The sequence below is a fragment of the Dendrobates tinctorius genome, unplaced genomic scaffold, assembly GCF_039654945.1.
Source record: "Dendrobates tinctorius isolate UK_male_01 unplaced genomic scaffold, ASM3965494v1 ptg000064l, whole genome shotgun sequence".
In the NCBI taxonomy this organism is placed as follows: Eukaryota; Metazoa; Chordata; class Amphibia; order Anura; family Dendrobatidae; genus Dendrobates; species Dendrobates tinctorius.
This window is the reverse complement of record NW_027361732.1, coordinates 12,045,827-12,061,303: the sequence shown is the minus strand read 5'-3', so window position 1 is coordinate 12,061,303 and position 15,477 is coordinate 12,045,827. Positions and strand designations below refer to the sequence as shown.

The window sequence follows — 15,477 nt, the reverse complement described above, 5'->3', positions numbered from 1 at the left end:
AAACAAATCTGATTCTTACATAAGCAGCTAATGTTAATTTTGCCACAATTCACAGAAATGGTCGGCTACCAAAGTAAATAGTAAGGTGCCAATAGTCATTTAACTTTTTTTTGCAGAATGATATGCTGATAAGGCATGGCAATGCTTTATTGTACATAACAAGCTGTGTGACAGCTTGCCTTCTGTTGCTTACAGTCTTAACTCTTCTATGGTTGTGATATAAAGTATTTACTGTTTTTATGCTCAGAATTCTATGTATTAATTTCATTTGTGAAAAAGTTCTCAGAACCAATTAAATGAAACATACGCATCAAGCTCTGACATTTATTCTTTCCAGCACATTACTCAACGTGGCCCCTCCCTTTAGAATTGAACGGCATGCATGACAAAGAGAGCACATGGCCTTACAGAAGCCTTTTTTACCCCTAGGTCAGTCACACACTTTTCAACCTCTGGATGGGTCTTATCCCCCCTGGGTGTTTTTAGTTAAAACTCCCAAAAACTATGAAGGATCATAGTGCGGAGGTGCTGGTGCCATCGGATCCAGCCAGCTCCCCCCCCCCCGTTATGCTTAGAGACCAAACACTCCCCATCCTGGGGTTCTAGAATGGATCGAGACCCTGGAGGGCATTTGGCCCGTTCCAGAGATCTCGAAAATGTATCCAGTGTGTGGCTAGGACATATGTAAACTCCATATTCTCCTTAAAAAATCCTACCTGAATTGAGGAAGTTTGAATGAAGCAGTCACACAGCGTGGGCTCCACAGGTGGTCATCCTGTATGAGCCTGGATACTAGCTGGTAGGGATGAAACACCTGCTGAGCCAGATGTCCTGTTACAGCTATACATGCTGAAGGAGGACTGTAGTGTAAGGGGATACAAAGGCGATACCAATTCTTCCCCCCTGCACTTGTCCCTGTATGTTGAATTATGCATTTTATGTACTATTTTTGCTACTGTACATATTCCTCTATGATGTGTAAATATAATGTGATGTCCAGTTATGTGTTAGTCATAGGGAAAGTATAGTACTCCTTTATGGCCACTAGATGGGGGTATTATAGTGTACGTAATATAAGCTAGGAGTTCAGTATAGTTAATGGTTAAATGTAGGAGGAGGTCTGGATACACATGATGAGAGCATTATACTGCCTCTGTACAAATCTCTGGTTAGACTGCACATGGAGTACTGTGTACAGTTTTGGGCACCCGTGCTCAGGAAGGATATAATGGAACTAGAGCGGGTACAAAGGAGGGCAACAAAATTAATAAAGGGGATGGGGAACTACAATACCCAGAGAGATTAGCAAAATTAGGATTATTTAGTCTAGAAAAAAGACGACTGAGGGGCGATCTAATAACCATGTATAAATATATAAGGGGACAATACAAATATCTCTCCGAGGATCTGTTTATACCAAGGAAGGTGACGGTCACAAGGGGCCATTCTCTGCATCTGGAGGAGAAAAGGTTTTTCCACCAACATAGAAGAGGATTCTTTACAGTTAGGGCAGTGAGAATCTGGAATTCCCTGCTTGAGGAGGTGGTGATGGCGAACTCAGTCAAAGGATTCAAGATAGGCCTGGATGTCTTCCTGGAGTGCAACAATATTGTATCTTACAGTTATTGTTAGGTTCTTTAGAAGGACGTAGATCTGGGGATTTATTCTGACAGAATTTTATAGGCTGAACTGGATGGACTAATGTCTTTTTTCGGCCTTACTAACCATGTTTCTTTTTGGTTTGTCACATTTTAAATAAAGTTGCTTTGTTTTTTAAACTTCACGTTATGCTTAAACTGTAAGATGATGCATTTTCTACTCAATTTAAAGTCAACAAAACCTGATGGGAATCTAACCTTATATAGACATCAGCCAGTTTCTTAACGTACCATTCCAGCATTTATTTTTATGCTATGTGTTTTCATTAACCCCTTCATGACCTTGCGATTTTCTATTTTTGCACTTTCATAAATAACACCATTCATTTTATCATGTGATACACTAGAAAGCGGGAAAAAAATTCGAACTGCGTTAAAATTGCAAAAAAATGCAGTTTCACAGTTGTTTTTTAATTATCATGTTCACTATATGGTAAAACTGGCCTGGCAATATGATTCTCCAGGTCAGTACGATTACAAAGATACAAAACATGTATAGTTTTTTATATATATTTTTAACCAGCGGAAAAAAAAATTCAGAAACTTGTAAAAAGAAAATTTTGCTTATGTTGCATTTTCCGAGACCCCAACCATTTTCATTTTTTCCAGGGGTCTTGGTAAGGGCTTATTTTTTCTGCCCTAAGCTGATTTTTAATTGTTACCATTTTGTTTACCAATTTGGATACAATGTTTTGATTGCCTTTCATCTCATTTTATTGCAAAGTTGTGGCAATAATTTTTTTTTTTTAACTCTGTAATTTGATTTTTTTTTTTAGTTATGCTGTTTACCAATAGGATTAATCTATTTTATATTTTGACAGAGATCGGACTTTTACAAATGAAGCAATAGCAGGAAGACTCGTACTTTAACCCCGGGGGGGGGGGGGGGTGGCTTTGCCCCCCCATGGCTATGATCACTCTGCTGCCGCCGTCAGTACCGTCAGTATTTGCTTCCGCTCCTCCCGCCTTACGATAACCAAACCCCCTGGTACCTCCTGAGTCCCGGTATCCCCTCCTGCATCCTCCATAGGCGCCATCATCTTCCAAAATGGCAGGAGCATGCGCAGTGCGCCCGCAGAATTTGCCAGCCGGCAGATTCATTCCAGGTACATTTGATCACAGTGATCAAAATAAAAAAAGTAAATAAACCCCCCCTTTATCACCCCCATAGGTAAGGAAAAATAAAGAAATAAAGAAAATATATTTTTATTTTTCCTTTAGGGTTAGAATTAGGGTTGGGGTTGGAATTAGGGTTAAGATTAGGGTTAGGGGTGTGTTGGGATTAGGGTTAGGCTTGCGGTTAGGGGTGTGTTGGGGTTACGGTTGTGGTTAGGGGTTAGGGTTGAGTTAGAATTGAGGGGTTTCCACTATTCAGGCACATCAGGGGGTCTCCAAACGCGACATGGCGCCACCATTGATTCTAGCCAATTTTGCGTTCAAAAAGTCAAACGGTGCTCCCTCCCGAGCCCCGACGTGTGCCCAAACAGTGGTTTACCCCAACATATGGAGTATCCGCATACTCAGGAAAAACTGCACAACAACTTTGGGGGTCTAATTTCTCCTGTTACACTCGGGAAAATAAAAAAATGGGGGCTAAAAATTATTTTTGTGGAAAAAAGATTTTTTATTTTCACGGCTCTGCGTTATAAACTTCTGTGAAGCACGTGGGGATTCAAAGTGCTCACCACACATCTAGATAAGTTCATTGGTGGGGGGTCTAGTTTCCAAAATGGGGTCACATGTGGGGGTTTCTACTGTTTAGGCACATCAGGAGCTCTGCAAATGTAACACGCGCCAACAGACCATTCCATCAAATCAGCATTTCAAAACGTCACTACTTCCATTCCGAGCCCCGACGTGTGCCCAAACAGTGGTTCCCCCCACATATGGGGTTTCAGCATACTCAGGACAAATTGGACAACAACTTTTGGGGTCCACTTTCTCCTTTTACCCATGGGAAAATGAAAAAATTGCTGCTAAAAGATCATTTCTGTGACTAAAAAAGTTTAATGTTAATTTTTTCCGAAACACCTGAAGGGTTAATAAACTTCTTGAATGTGGTTTTTATCAGCTTGAGGGGTGCAGTTTTTAGAATGGTGTCACTTTTGGGTATTTTCAGCCATATAGACCCCTCAGACTGACTTCAAATGTGAGGTGGGCCCTAAAAAAAATGGTTTTGTAAATTCTGCTGTAAAAATTAGAAATTGATGGTCAACTTTTAACTCTTATAACTTCCTAACAAAAAAGAATTTTGTTTCCAAAACTGTGCTGATGTAAAGTAGACATGTGAAAAATGTTAACTATTTGGTGTCACATACCTCTCTGGTTTAACAGAATAAAAATTCAAGATTTGAAAATTGTGAAATTTTCAGAATTTTCACAAATTAACGTAAAAATTATCGCCCTAAATTTACCACTAACATGAAGCCCAATATGTCACGAGAAAAAAATCTCAGAATCGCTAGGATCCGTTGAAGCATACTTGAGTTATTACCTCATAAAGGGACATTGGTCAGATTGCAAAAAATGGCCAGGTCATTAAGGTCAAAATAGGCCGGGTCATGAAGAGGTTAAAGGTACATAATGGTTGATTAAATTAGTCATCAAGCAAGGGGAAAGATGAGGGCTTGGAGTGAGAGCCCACATCAATAGCAGGGACACAACCTGGTGGGTTCCCCAGCAGCTTTTCCACACACACCGCCCTGGATTGACAGGTTTCTGCCTACGTGGGTATATAGCATGGGTCTCAAACTGCATTCCTCAAAGGTCACAAACCATGCGTGGTTTTCAGATTTCCTAAGCATTGCACAAGGTGCTGAAATCATTATCTGTGTAGGTGATTAAATTAACACCTGTGCAATACAAGGAAATCCTGAAAACATGACCTGTTTGTGGCCCTTGAGGAATGAAGTTTGAGACCTCTGGTATATAGAGACAGACGGCAATGATAGCGAACGGATGGTGATATAAAAACCCACCGGAATGGTACTTTAGTGCAGATTCTAAATATGCTGTATGGTTCCAGCAGCGGCTGTTCTAGAAACAACTCTAGAAAACGGAGCTTTCCATTATGCTCGTCAACTTTTCACTTTGAAATCTGCCCTTGCAAAGTTGCATTGGTGACACCTGCGTGTTGCACTGGTGAATCGCTCAAGTTACCAGGTCCAGATATTTGAAGGTACCTTCATACAATTTTCTCAAATATTATGGGTTGAGGCAGAGTATAGTAATCTTTTCATAAAAAGAGCACTTTCTCATTTCAGGAGACTGGCCCAGTGAGCTATATGTGCACATTTCTGTTAAAATCAGAATATGTTTTTAAGGTAATGTATTTTTTTTTCTATATCCATAATGTATATACATTTATATAACAGCTTCTGAAAAGTTAATATGTCAATATGTTCTTAGTGGGGGGGTCTATATTTTGAGACTCTTTCCTATTTCTGGCAGCTTCATGTGAGCTTTCAATGTAGAACAAAGCAATGATGCTATTATTTGTGGTGGAATCTAGGACAATTTTGACTAAATGAGGTCCTATGAAATATATATATATTTTTTTTTTTATTTCAAGCAACTAGGAATTTTAGACATTATTCTCTTCTTTATGTTACCTAATGGTTGGCATGTATAGACACCTAAAATTTGCACCAAAAACTGCATCCATTAATAATACATTTGAGGTTTTTTTTAAACACTTTCTAAGCTGTTGTGGTTGGTGGAAAAACCATTACAAAATTATTTCTTTTGCAGCAACTATTAAGAGAGTTGTGTATATTTTTGTGCATTTGTTTCCTAGAACTTTTAGTACATTTTTCATCTGTTTGCAACAGGAATGCAATCTACTTTCAACAAGTTATGAAAATGGAAGATACTTAAAGATAATCTGTCAGTAGGACCAATCCTCTTAAGCCGTCTATATGGGAATGTAGGGCATAGGAAGCTGAATAAAGTGGAACTTTTATATTTGCGATCCGATGTCTTATTCCAGATAAATCTGCCTCCAGAGCTAAGGGGGGGTTCCATTGTGAGACATGAAATGACTGACACTTTGCTCTCAATCACACACAGCTCTGCAGTGAGATAAGAACACAGTACAACAGAAATGAACTTTGGCTCATTACAAACATTTGCAGCAGCAGTTGTCCTCCCACAGTGCTGTCAACGCTAATGTAGACTTGTGCCTGATTAAAACTAACATTGTACAGCAGAGTTCAACCTTGTCTCATTGCAGACACATTTGCAGTGATGTCAAAGCTGTTGTACAGCCCCTCTCCCCAGACACTGGCTGCCTGTGTGATGGAAGCTGAAGCACTAAGAGGATACCTGCAGTGCAAATATGTTAGTACAACAGAAGTTAACTTTATCCCAATTCCAGTGTTAGCACTGCAGTACCATGTTTGTTCTGATCTCACTGTAGAAATGTGTGTCAGCATGAGAGCAATGAAATAGTCTAATAGATTTCCTAATATACTTTAATTAAAAAGTCCCTATTGTTCTCAATCTACTCAATCAAAATGCTTTATTTTTTTACCTACTTCTGATTTGATGACACTTCTTCTGAGCATCACCAGTGCAAGTTGCCACAGTTTCTGTCCCAGCACCCTAAAATGAAGCGTCATCAGAGATGACAGTTTCAGGTGCTGGACTAGTCTCTGTACCACTGCATATGAGTCAGTTGTCAATTCTAACATATGCTCATACAAGCTCCCTTCTCACTGTGCAATATCCTTTTCAGTGCAGAGTCACAGTGCGCTCGCTTGCCGGCTCTGACAAGTAATGAGTTGGTAAGAAAGCGCACTGTCAGTACGCATTGTAAAAAGAGAATACAGTGAACAGGGAAAACAGAGACCAGCCCCTAACCTGAAAATAAAGTCTATTTCAGAGGCAGGACTGGTTTCTGCTTTTCCTGCTTTCAGTGGATACTCTGGAATAACACTTCAGATTGCAGATATGAAGGTATCATCTTATTCAAATTTTAATGGCCTGCATGCCAATATAGATGGCTTAGGAGGGTTGACCACACTGACAAATTCCCTTTAAAAGTCTATCTGAGGATTGAAAGCAAAACATAAGGACTACGAGTTATTCAGATGCTGGACAAATCCCAGTAGCATAGTTTAAAAAACATACCTGCATATGAAGAGACTAAATACGTATCTATATTCAACACAATAGTGTAAATGGCCAGACCAAAAAAAAAAAAAATCTCTGAACAGTTGGGTTTTTTTTGGGATAAAATCAGAGCATTACAATTATAAAAATTAAACGTTTGCATTCATAAGATGCAGTGAGTGTTGGTCTAATATTGCAAGTGCTACTTGAAAGAGGACTGCATCGAACCATCAACAAAATCTGTCATTGTAGGGGATCTCCTAAACTATGTTCTACTGTTTCTAGTATGATTCTGGTATTTGTGAATGTTGGCAGTAAGACATAGCTGGAGAAATTCAAGCCAAGTGTGGAGTATGCTCATTGGTGGCAGGCAGACACTAGTATGAATCTTGAGTGATTTATTTTTTAAGTCATTTGCCCTTTTCTTTCTAATCTACATTAAATGGATTGTTTGGAGAACTTGAGTGACAGCAAGACAAATTATAAAATAAAAACACCAATATTCAACTGTTTAATTCCTCATGGCTCCAGTGCTGCTGTTTCGTAGAAGTTTTAACTTCCCGGCAGTAATATCAAATCTATGCACTTGAAGATCGGTAATATATGCACTTGACCACTATAGCGTATCACTGGCCTCAGCTGTTTTGTGTTTTTCATTCTAACACTGCTTAGGCCATCGACTGGCCCCTGAACAGGCAAGTATTGGAAGTATGGGCTATTATACCACATGTAATGATAAGTAAGATATGACTACTCTGGGACATTCCAGAATCTTCCATTCCCTAAACTATAGATAAGACTCTGCCTGTCACATAGCTGCGGCCCCTCCTTCTTCCCCCACAGCTCACACACACTCACCCCGCAGCTCTGTGCCTGCATGTAACCCTACACCAGACACTTCCTGTGCAAACATTCCCCTCTCAACAGCTAAGGAATGTTAATTAGCTAAGTGGAGAGGATGTTCTTCGTTCTCCACCATGCGGCGAATGCAAGTATGGGGAGATAATAGCAAAGCTATAGCTCGGACTCTGTTCGCGACAGAAAAATGAAACGGACATTTCTGTGATATGCTCTGATCTGGCTTCACAACGGTGGTTCTTGCGAAGTTCTAACCCCAGCAGAAGCCGAGAAATGGGTTTCTCCTAAACGGTTGTGCGTGTTTATACGAGGTACCCTCTGCGAGATTTAGTCATAAGTTTAGTAGTCAGATTCTAGCTCCAAGAGCAGAGGGGAGGACCTTCCCCAGACTGCTCCTCTGGTGATGTCACACACCCAAAGGGATAAGGTATTCCCTCCCAAAAATTAGTCATTCCAGCTAGAGATCTCATGCCAAGAGGTTCCCATATGCAGAGAGATGTCTGGCCCCACCTCCCCACATGGTTAACCTAAAGACCATCTGAGCAAATGTAAGTGTTAATCTGTTTTTTAATCCCGCTTATTTTATATTTGCATTGTACATATCTAATGTCTCAACTTTGTAAATTCCTTTTTTCTCTGTAATCACTGCCCATCTTTGGGAATAAACTATAAACTTATTAGCTCTGTCTCCATGCTCTAAAAACGAACTTACGCGCCTTTAAGATAATTACGCTACTGAATTGGGTTGGCTTTGAACCCCTCTATTAAGTTTACAACTTAAGCAGAAAAATCTGGAGTTGGTGGCAGCAAAGTGTGGCCTGGGTCCTGGGCACTGCTGAGAGAGACGGAAGGGATTTTATAAGCTAATTGGGTGGCTGCGGTCAGAGCATTTATAATTCCCTGCAGCATTATCAGCGAAAATGTGCAAAATATTAATATGGTTTGGAAGCGTCGCCCACCCAGGGCAGGCATGGCTTCAGCTGCGTAGTGTCGCCATTCTGTGTTGTTACTCGTAGAATCTATATTTAGAAAAAAAACGTACATTCTATGTAGTCACAGCCTCTGTGCTGAGATAAGGTGACAATTTACCACAGGAAATCACTTAAATGGATATAATCAGTAAGTGATTTTCTATTCCTTTATTGCTGCATATAAAAAGTGTTGTTGAGCCAAGATCCAGGCAGCCGCCAGTGCAGCGAAGAGGCAGGAGTGATAATTACAGCATAATGCAATCTGTTTCTAAACGATGGCCATCACTCTGATGCACCTATTGTCATGTAGATAATTACTGGAAAATGAACGCAGACCGACCATGAGCGCACACCAGCCTTGGTTACAATACTGGACACTTCTTTACATAAACTGCATTGCTACAAGGTCAACAATATTAACCCAATGGCTTTTCTTGGTATTACTCTATGATGTAATTCATGGCATATTGTATTTTTCTGGTCTATTCATATATGCCAAGAACGACCTAGCATGGCAGATACTCTATAGCACTTATGTTAAGACAGATTTATGGATGAATGCTTTCTCTTAAAATATCCTTTTTTTCTACAAAGAAAGGTGCATTACGGATAGTAGACAATGGAATACAGAGGCCGGATCACATTGGGGTGTCAGTAGATTTCTTTTTGTACTATGGCCACAAATCCTGATCGATCACTGGTTTTATGACTCGAACCAACAGCATCATCGGGATATGTGTGTCATGAGACCTGCAGTTGGGTCAGTCTGCACATTGTGGCTGTAAGGCTCATGCACGACCCATTTTCCCATCCGAGTGATATCAGTGGTTTTCATGAAAAGCACTCGTACGTATAATATTCTATATGGTTGTGCACATGTCCGATTTTTTTCGCCAGACTGAGCGGTCTGCAGAAAATCGCAGACATGTCCGATTTTTATGTGTGCTGGATCAAAATCAGCAATGAAAGTCTAAAGGTCAGTGAAAAAAAAAATCAGACTGCACTCGGATGACAGGTGAGTGTGGTCCAATTTTCATGGACTGACAGAACGGAGAAGGTGGAGAACTTTTTTTTTCCTTTCCATGTCTGAGGAAAAATTGATGCCAATCTGATAAAATCTGATGTGGGGAAAAACGGTCTTGTGACCCCACCCATGTATGGATGGAAACATGAATGCAATATCGTCACATGAACCTTCCCTTCAAAAGATGCTACATCAAAGTTCCACCAAGATCAAACAGGAAACAGGACAGCACACAGTTCAGGGGTGACGTGACAATGAGCGCTATGGAGATGTGCCCCTCTACACAATGAGCGTGATTACGGTACCTACCTACAATGTAAAGCCTGCACCTCATCATAGCACCCTCCAAATGGCAGATCAGAGTAGTACACTGAATGGGAGTTACTGACAAGCACTGACTCACCCTACTACTAAATCAGACGGTGTGTGATCATATGATTACTGCTATGATAGTGGAAGTGTGTAGTCTGGGAATTGGGACCTTGAGCACTATAGGGGAGAACATAGCCACACAATCTGTATCTTACTAGAGAGAGGGCTGCTTCTATGTTGTTGCGTACATGACCTCTTCATTTTTTATTGTTTTTAAGCATCTTTTCATATATTTTTTGTGGCAACTTTTCCACTGGCATTTTTTTCTTGTATGTAAAAAACTGTGAGCAGCTTCCAAGCAGAAGCAGCCTGAAGAAAGGTCAGGTCACTTTTTGTTTGGAAACCTCAGACAGATAAAGATTGAACATACGCACAGCAAATCACTTTTACATTGTAGCGCATATGTTCATTCTTTTTAGAATTTCTTTAGCGCCTTTTCAGGCAGCACACCTGTGTAAAAAAGACGTTGTGCTCACATATCCTTAAGATAAGTATACACTCCACTGCACCTATTAGGACCACAATGTGACGATCACTGTTAGTGTATCTCTTGGGGTACAAGTATCAAATGTTCAAAACTGGTTTTAATTTACACATTTGGTCATTTTCTTTGGATCAGTATTTATAAGCCAAAATCAGGATAAGGTGCAATTGTTTCCATTATAGTCCTCTTTTTAAATTCCACTCTCGATTTAGGTAAAAAAAAGACCCAAAGACCTGCCATGGAAATGAGGCCTAATATGAGTAATTACAAAGATCAACAGATCAGTATTTGACCACTAAGGTTATCGGTCTGCATCTACTTTGTTTCAATGCTTTATAAATGGGAAAAAAATGCTAAACAATATATTAACATGTAATTTGTTGAAAAAATTTCTACAGCTGAAAATCAGCTTCACTCCTTTAAATGGGTAATGTTTTGTGTTACGAACATAGGTTTTAGCAAGCCTCGGTGAGATAGAAGCTCACAAATTTCTGTAACTAATCTACAGCTTACGAATATACTCTAAGGCAGTGGTTCCCAACCTTTCTAACCTTGAGAGCCACATCCAGCTCTGAGAGAGGGTCGCGAGCCACATCCAGCTCCCATACTCCCTCACATTAGTGGCAACCAAAGCCCCTATTATGGGTATAATGACCGCCAAAGCTTTTCCACAAAAGCCGTACACTAAGATCCAAGGGTCCCCACAATCCTCCTCTTCAGTATTCTTCCATCAAGCACTCCCACCACACTGTCTATCCAGCTTCAAGCACCTTCTCTGACCGGCAGTATCATCCTGTCTCCAGCACCCCATCCTTAAATTATCTCTAAACCCCTAAAACCAGTATATGTGCATCCAGATCTGCTCTTCTGTCCTGGACTACTCAGAAAATTCACCATTTTGAAATGTGCTCTTCATAGCTAGAGCTGGAGCTAATGCACCAAGCTAGCAGACAGCCGCGGGCCACAATTCATTAGATCACGAGCCACATGTGGCTCCCGAGCTACAGGTTGGGGACCCCTGCTCTAAGTTATGGATGTTATAGAAGGAGGAGATCAGAGGAGAAAACCTCAGGTCATCCAGAGAAGGTAACGAAACAAGACCTGCCCCCTTCTACCTACAATCAAGATGGGAAACAATAGATTATTGAGCCATATTTTAATTTTATTTATGGGACTTAAAAGAAAAACACTTGTTTTGATTTTATGATTAGATCAAGTGTGAACACAGTTTTGCAAAGAAAACACGATTTTGAATTTGCACGGTCTCCGTGTGCATAATACTTGTGTGCAGAGCAGGAACATATTAAATAACATACATGAATAAATGAATAAAACATTACTCAAACTGTGGGTATAAAGTTCTGCAGCCTCCGTGTGTGAAACGCCCGGAGAAGCAATACAACATTCATTTATAATTTTTACATAATCATTTTAACAAGCCTAACTCTCCTGCATTGTTATCTTGTAATATTTTTTTTTTCCGGCCACTGTAGCCAACTGCTGTACCGTTATTAATGGATTTTATGTAGAACAGAAGAATGTGACAGATGAACACAGACCTATCACATGGAATTTATTGGAATGCTACCGTGCAACTAAATAATTAGGATTTGCTGGCTTTCTCTGAGAGATAACAAGGATTTCACACAATGTACTTCAAGCAGCTTTATGTGATTTGGAATAGATATGAAAAGTTGCTATTTAATATTTCTGTATAATACTATTCATTTTTTTTTCCCAGACAGTTACTAGAGAACTATTTTTTTTTTTTGCAAAGATTTTATAATAGGATAGCCTATTATTATTATTAAAACTGCCTTCAACAATGAGCATCTTTGTAATACAGAAAAGACTGGCAAGTAACAAAGTGTGACCAAAGATAGGCTGCACTCATAATTTCTGAACTGAAACAGAGGATTTCTTCCAGCTCAACCAGAAAGTAAAGGCTGCCAATGTTCAGGGTAGCCAACTGGAGGCAGTGGTCACGAAACGTCCTTTGCTGGAACCACAATCTTGTCCACCTGCAGGAGACACATATGCAGTGGTGCAAATGAATGGTGCCAGTTAGGTAGGTGAGCTTTTTTTTTAACCATCTTAGACTCATTTAACCGCTTCCTGCAAAGCGCCGGCACGAGGAAGCCTCCAGCACTGCCTGTGACAGATCCCTGATCCTTCACAGCGATCTGTGGTGTGACAGATCAGCGATCTGTCACATGACAGTGATGTCCCCCCTGGGACAATGTAATAAAGTTTTTTAAAAAAGTGTAAAAATAATTTATAAAAAAATTGCTAAATTTAAAAAAAAAAAAAAAAAACCCTAATAAATTCATTTTTTGAAAATAATAAAAAAAACAATAAAAGTACACATATTTGGTATCGCCGCGTCCGTAACGACCCGACCTATAAAACTGTCCCATTAGTTAACGCTTTTATTGAACCCCTTAAAAAATAAAAAACGAAGCAAAAAATAATGCTTTATCATCATACCGCCGAACAAAAAGTGCAATAACGCGAGATCAAAAAGACGGATATAAATAACCATGGTACCGCTGAAAACGTCATCTTGTCCCGCAAAAAACGAGCTGCCATACAGCATCATCAGCGAAAAAATAAAAAAAGTTATAGCTCGCAGAATAAAGCGATGCAACATAAACATAAAAAAAGACATAAATGAGGTATCGCTGTAATCGCACTGACCCGTACAATAAAACCGCTTTATCAATTTTACAGCACGCGGAACGGTGTAAACGCACCCCCCAAAAGAAATTCATGAAACGCTGGTTTTTGTTCAATCTGCGTCCCAAAAACCAGAATAAAAAGCGATCAAAAAATGTCACATCCCCAAAAATAGTACCAATAAAAACGACAACTCATACCGCAAAAATAAGACCTCACGTGACTCGGTGGGTCTAAATATGGAAAAATTATAGCTCTCAAAATGTGGTGATGCATAAACTATTTTTACAATAAAAAGCGTCTTTTAGCATATAACAGCTGCCAAACATAAAAACCCACCATAAATAGTAAAATCAAACCCCCCGTTATCATCCCCTTAGTTAAGTAAAAATAATAAAATAAAAAAAAATGTATTTATTTCCATTTTCCCATTAAGGCTAGGGTTAGGGGTGTGTTGGGGTTAGGGTTGGAGTTAGAATTGGGGGGTTTTCATTGTTTTGGCACATCAGGGGATTTCCAAACGCGACATGGCGTCCAATCTCAATTCCAGCCAAAAAAGTCAAATGGCTCTGCTTACCTTCCGAACTCTGCCATGCGCCCAAATAGTGGTTTACCCCCACATATGGGGTATCAGCATACTCAGGACAAATTGCACAATAACGTTTGGGGTCCTGTTACTGTTGGGAAAATAAAAATTGGGGGTGAAAAGATCATTTTTGTGGAAAAAATATGACTTTTCAATTGTACGGCTGTACGTTATAAACTTCTGTGAAGCCCTTGGGGGTTCAAAGTGCTCACCACATATCTAGATAAGTTCCTTGGGGGGGTCTAGTTTCCAAAATGGGGTCACTTGTGGGGGGCTTCCACTGTTTAGGCACATCAGGAGCTCTCCAAACTTGACATGGCATCCGATCTGAATTCCACCCAATTTTGCATTGAAAAAGTCAAACAGCACTCCTTCCCTTCCGAGCTCTGCCATGCGCCCAAACAGTGGTTCCGCCCCACATATCAGGTATCGAGTGGTTCCACCCCACATATCAGGTATCGGCGTACTCAGGACAAATTCCACAATAATTTTTCCAGTCCAATTTCTCCTGTTACCCTTGGTAAAATAAAAAAATTGAACCTGAAGTAATTTTTTTTGTGAAAAAAAGTTAAATGTTCATTTTTTTTTAAACATTCAAAAAATTCCTGTGAAGCACATGATGGGTTAATAAACTTCTTGAATCTGGTTTTGAGCAGCTTGAGGGGTGCAGTTTTTAGAATGATGTCACTTTTGGGTATTTTCTATCATATAGACCCCTCAAAGTGACTTCAAATGTGATGTGGTCCCTAAAAATAAAAAGGTGTTGTAAAAATGAGAAATCGCTGGTCAACTTTTAACCCCTATAACTTCCTAACAAAAAAAAAATTTTGGCTCCCAAATTGTGCTGATGTAAAGTAAATATGTGGGAAATGTTACTTATTAAGTTTTTTGAGTGCCGTATCTCTGTGATTTAAGAACATAAAAATTAAAAGTTGGAAAATTGCGAAATTTTCTAAATTTTCGCCAAATTTCCATTTTTTTTCACAAATAAACACAAATTATATGAATGAAATTTTACCACGAACATGAAATACAATATGTCATGAGAAAACCATGTCAGAATCACCAGGATCCATGGAATCGTTTTAGAGTTATTACCTCATAAAGGGACAGTGGTCAGAATTGTAAAAATTGTCCCGGGCATCAACATGCAAACCACCCAAGTCAGTAAAGGGGTTAAAAAGCAGGTAAAATTTTTTAAAAAGCTGTCCATATAAATTGCAATAATTATCGCCACCTTGGCGAAAATAAAAATAATCTAATGTGTAAAAATAAATGATATTTTTCAGGGTTTTTCTTTTGTAAAGGTGGAAAGTCTCTAACTCTTTAATCACCAGGAAATTTTGCTTTTTTTCTTCACACTCTTAAGAGCCATATTTTTTTTCCTATAGACAAACATGAGTTTTCTTTGTGTGGGCAAGCTGTACTTTTAAATGATACTATTCAATTACGCAATATAATGTACTGAAAAACATAAAAAAAATTCCAAGTGGGATAAAATAGTGAAAAAAAGTGCGCTATCAAAAATACATAGCTTTCATTGTTGACGAAAAAAAATGTAGACTGTTGTAAAAAATATATCTTTTTACTGTTGTCATATTCAAAGACCTGGTCTTATTTTTTGCACCTTAACCCCTTTCTGCCATATGATGTACTATCCCGTCCATGTGCCCTGGGACTTAATTCCCAGGGATGGGATAGTACGTCATAGCGATCAGCGGCGCTCACGTGGTGAG

The 15,477-nt window shown here is 39.4% G+C and overlaps 1 protein-coding gene and 1 long non-coding RNA gene across 9 annotated transcripts in view; one reads left to right on the top strand and one right to left on the bottom strand.

Moving 5' to 3' along the window:
- Positions 1 to 15,477, bottom strand: part of ENOX1 (ecto-NOX disulfide-thiol exchanger 1) — an 835,160-nt gene that overhangs the window by 112,008 nt on the left and 707,675 nt on the right. The gene's annotated exons all lie outside the window — the stretch shown is intronic.
- LOC141094475 (uncharacterized) overlaps positions 1 to 15,477 on the top strand; it is a 41,938-nt gene that overhangs the window by 9,943 nt on the left and 16,518 nt on the right. The window contains exon 2 of the long non-coding RNA XR_012233083.1: positions 4,922 to 4,981. This is a non-coding gene — a long non-coding RNA (uncharacterized lncRNA). The remainder of the gene's footprint in view (positions 1 to 4,921; positions 4,982 to 15,477) is intronic.